This window comes from Dasypus novemcinctus, chromosome 31, assembly GCF_030445035.2.
Source record: "Dasypus novemcinctus isolate mDasNov1 chromosome 31, mDasNov1.1.hap2, whole genome shotgun sequence".
NCBI lineage: Eukaryota > Metazoa > Chordata > Mammalia > Cingulata > Dasypodidae > Dasypus > Dasypus novemcinctus.
In genome coordinates, this window is record NC_080703.1 from 23,902,056 (window position 1) to 23,907,246 (window position 5,191).

Sequence of the window (5,191 nt, forward strand, 5' to 3'; positions counted from 1 at the left end):
GGAGATCTGGTGTGGAGACTCTTAAGTGGGCATATGAGAGTGAGCACTAATAGTGAAGATCTTCAATACATTAACACTCACCAGAGGGTATCCGCCACAGAAGAAACACTAAGCAACCAAGTAGAAGAAATGACTGAACCAGTTGATGTCGTTCAGCCTCTGTCTTTAGCCGTCTTATTTCTGACGCCATGGTCATCTGAACAAAGGCTATGGTGGCAGAGAAGGAGGCTACAAATGAGTCAACTGCATGAACTCCCACATACCGGACCTTACCTAGCCACTGTCGCCACTGAATGTCCAACAGTCCAGTCGCAGAGACTAACACTGACTACGCAACACAGCATCAGTCAGGAGACCAACCAGCCACTCGATGGAAAAGTGACTCTGCTGAGCTCTTCCGTCCTGGAAGAGCCAGATGTTTCTACTCACAGAAATTAACACATACTCTCTGTGGCAGTTTAATATTATTTATGAATTCCAAAAAGAGATCTAGATTATGTTTGTCAACTGGTCTGTTCCCCTGGACATGATACCCTTTGATTGATTTAAATTCCATGGCTCTATGTTTGCTTGATTAAATCAAGTTTAGGGCTTTGATTCGACTGTGTGTCATTAGGGCGACTCAGTTTGAGTCCCTACCCCTTTTTGTGGGCTAAATAAATGGATTCTCCATCGAGGAGACAGAAGCAGCAGATATGCAAGAAAAGAGAGAGAACTCCATAGACGCAAAAAGGAACTTTGATCCTGTGGCCCCGGGGAGAGATGAGCCATTTTGCCGGATAGCTTGCAGCTGAAGAGAACAGAGCAGCTGAGCGCTATGCCAGCTGAGATCAGAAGGAGCTGGGCCAACAGAGCCTTAAGAGGGAAGAAGAAAGCTCATCAACCTTCGCAGACGTTGCCTACCATCTTGAGTCATCACATGGCAACAGACATTGGGTGAGGAAGTACCTCTTATGGTACCTTGAGTTGGACTCTTCAGGGCCTTGTAACTGTAAGCTTTTACCCCAAATAAATACCCTTTATAAAAGCCTAGAGAGTTCTGGTACTTAGCATTAGCACCCCTTGGGCTGACTAATATACTCTCAATATGGTTTTTTTGTTTTGTTTTGTTTTGTTTTTTTGAAGATGTATTGTTTTTATTTATTTCTCTCCCCTCCCCTACCCCCCAGTTGTCTGCTCTCTGTGTCCATTCACTATGTGTTCTTCTGTGACTGCTTCTATCCCTATCAGTGGCACCGGGAATCTGTGTCTCTTTTTGTTGTGTCATCTTGCTGTGTCAGCTCTCTGTGTGTGCAGCACCATTCCTGGGTAGGCTGCACTTTCTTTCACACTGGGCGGCTCTCCTTACGGGGCGCACTCCTTGCGGGTGGGGTCCCCTACGTGGGGACACCCCTGCGTGGCACGGCACTCCTTGCGTGCATCAGCACTACGCATGCATCAGCACAGCTGCACACGGGTCAAGGAGGCCCGGGGTTTGAACCTTGGACCTCCCATGTGGTAGGCGAACACCCTACCCATTGGGCCAAGTCCGCTCTCCTCTCAATATGGTTTGCCTTTCCTGCCTGCAGGGTTTCAGTCAGCACCACTATCTGAGGGTTTGTGGAGTGTTTGATTCATCAGTACAGACGCTCAAATAACATTGTGGTAGAAAAAGGGACCCATTTTTACAGCAAAATAAGTATGAGAATGGGCCCATGACCATTGAACTGACTGCCCATTTCATATGCCATACCGGAAAAGAATAGACAATATAAAATCCTAGATCTGCAAACAACATGATACGGCTCCCACAAAACTGATTTGCTTGTGGATTTTATTGAAATTTCTTCCCTAATGTTTTGAGATAATGTGTATACCTATCCTATTAATAATTGGGACTGGGTAGGGAGTTGTGGTTTGGAGCTGTATGTACCACCAGAAAAACATGTTCTTAAACATAATCTATTCCTGTGGGTGTGACCCTATTGTAAGGAGGAACTTTTGATGAGGTTACTACAGTTAAGATGGGCCAAACTCAGTTGGGACGGGTCTCAGTCCCATTACTGGAGTCCTTTGTAAGCAGAATAAAATTCAGACAGAGAGAGAGAAAGCCACAGAAGCAAGAAACTGAAGGTCAACGAAACATGGAAGAGAAGGGAGAGGCAAGGAGAGACCGCCATGTGCATTGCCATGTGACAGAGCAGCCTGGGACCAAGGATCACAGGCAGTCAGCCCCAGGAGGCCAGTCTTTGGGGAAAAAGCAACACTTTGATCATGCCTTGATTGGGACTTTTTCCTAGCCTCATAACCATGAGTTAATAAATTTCCATTGTTGACGCCAATCTATTGCCTTGTATTTGCTTGAGCAGCCAAGGATACTAAAACAGAAATGTAAATTTTAAGCCTTTTGTATGATATCTACAGCCTGTGAAAACTATAAAACACAAAACCCAAAGCAAAACAGACACAAACAAAAATTGACCAAGTATCAATCTCAATTATATAATGATCCTAGCATAACACCTCAGTGAGAACAATCTTCATGAGAAGAAAAAATATCCTGTTTTCAAGATAGGAAACCTTTCATTGCTCAATATTTCTGAGAAATAACCCATACTCATTTCCAGGAAATGGTCCTAAGTCATTATGAACCTTTTTTTTTCTTTTAAGGAGGTCCTGGGGATTGAACCTTGGACCTCATACATGGGGGGCAGGCACTCAATGTTGAGCTACATCTGCTCCCCATCATGATTCATGTTTAACTTGCCAACTTAGTAAAAGGCTACAATGTGACTAGTAACAGTGAGCCGCTTGACAACTATGGTCAACTGAATTATTCACCCCAGAAAAACATAATCTTAATCAATTCCTATGGGTTTGTCCCTATTGTAAAAAGAACTTTTTGAAGATTTAATTTTTTATTAAGGTATGTCCAACGGCATCAGTTTGGCCTAACTGGAAGACCATTATAAGCAGAATGAAATTCAGACATAGAGAAGGTCACAAAAATCTAGGAGCTGGACATTAACAGAACCTGGAGAAGAAAGAGGAAGATGCCACCCTGTGCATTGCCATATGACAGAAAAGCCAAGGACCCTAAAGCAGAGACTGAGACAGATATTTGCACTCTGATGTTCACAGCAGCATTATTCACAATTGCCAAAAGATGTATGAAACCCAAGTGTCCATCCACCATTAGATAAACAAAATGTGGTATAGACACACAATTGGATTTTATGCAGCTGTTAAAAGGGATGAAGTTCTGATACATGTGACACGGATGAACTGTGAAGACATCATGTTGAATGAAATAAGCCAGACACAAAAGGACAAATATTATATGATCTCACTGATATGAAATAATTAGAAGATGCAAACGCATAGAGTAAAAGTCTAGAATATAGGCTACCAGGGGATGAATTGCAAGTAGGGAATAGAGAGTTAATATTTAAATTGTACAGACATTCTATTTGGGATGATGGAAAAGTTTTGGTAATGGATGGTGGTGATGGTAGCACCACATTGTGAATGTAATTGACAGCACTGACTGAATTCCAAGAAGTCATTATAATATTCCAAAAAAAAAAATTTTTTTCAATAGCAATGCTAAGTACAAAATCACATCACAATCAGTTTATAGAAATACAGTTTGTTTTGGGACAAAGTCCCCTCTGGCTGTGTCTTGGGGCAAAGTCCCCTCTGGCTGTAGACCTGTGAAACTTACAAAACAATTTATCTGCTTCCAATATACGTAGGGACAGACAAAGGATAAATATTTGCATTACCATGAGGAGAATTTTGAAGGGAAACACGAGTCACTGGTGCCCAACAGTTCCATAAACCTGCAGGGTATACTTCATTAGATTTCAAAGTCTGAGAGTCATTCTGAAGATGATGGTTTCTTCTCATCCTTGGGGCATCCTGGGAGCCCACCCTTTCCACAGGCTTGTGCAATGACTGTTTTATTGGTTCCACCCTCATCAAGCATCTGGGTGTCATCCAAGCTCTAGACCTCATCCTCCAAGCACATTGGGGTGATGGCCTCTCTTTCTCCCAACTCTGGGGTAGAGTCTCAACCTCCCTAGTTCAGTGAGGTGGAGGCAACAGTCTCCCTAATCTTGGGTAGACAGGCCCAATCTCCTCAGAACAGTGAGGTGGTGACCTGACCTTCCCTAATCTATGGGGGACAGGTCCACCCCTCTCAGACTTATGGGGTATTGACCTCATTCCCTAGGGGAATGTGCTCTACCCTCTATAGCTTGGACTGGCAAAACTTTCCCTGAACAGTGGGCTGGAACATCTACCCTCTTCAAATGCTGGGACAATTCACCCTCTTTGTACACATGGGTGCGGCTCCTCTCTCAGCCCAAGGAGATGTCTTAATTCTAGACCTCAGCTTCCGTGGTTTTCCTCTTAAAGCCAATTTTCCTTCCATATTTCCCCTCCATCTTCCTTTTAGTCCAGGCTGACAATGGATTTGTTCATACAGCTCTCTCAAAAAGCTTGTTGGTTTAGCATGCAAGAAGCAGGGATCCAAGCTAGGAGACAGTAAGATTTTCCAAAAGTCTTTCTTGGATAGCTGTATTTTCAATCCTGGCTTACAAGTTCCAAGTTCAGTTAATTTCTCAAATGTGGCACTATCATCTGGGGGCTTGATTTCAAAAGGTATAGAATTTCTGTAATCAACTTCTGTTTTCTTTGTGCCCAACAATTCAGTTATCAGCTTGTCTCTTTCCTTTAACATTTTTCTATAAGCTGCAAGGAGAAGTAAGGCTGCATTTTCCACATTTATTTTAGAAATCTCCTTGGCTAAATGTCCAAGTTCATAATTTTCAAATTCTGCCTTCCATATGACATCAGGAGTCAATCTTGCTAAGTTCTCTGCAACTTTAAAATATAGATCACCTTTCCTCCAGTTTCCAATAATAGTTTCATCATTTCCTTCTAAGGCCTTATTAGAAATAACTTTAGGCTCTATATTCCTACCAACAATCTCCTGAAAGCAATCTAGGCATTTTCTATCAAACATCTCAAAATTCCTACAAAAAATACCCCTTGTTCATTTATAAAACCATTCCAGAATTGTTGGTAGTTGCAAAAGCATGACTCCACTATCCTGGTACCAAATTCTATATTTTCAGCCAAAGGGATGCTGGTGCAAAGTACCAGAAATCTGTTGGTTTTTCATAAAAGGCATTTATTTGGGGTAAAA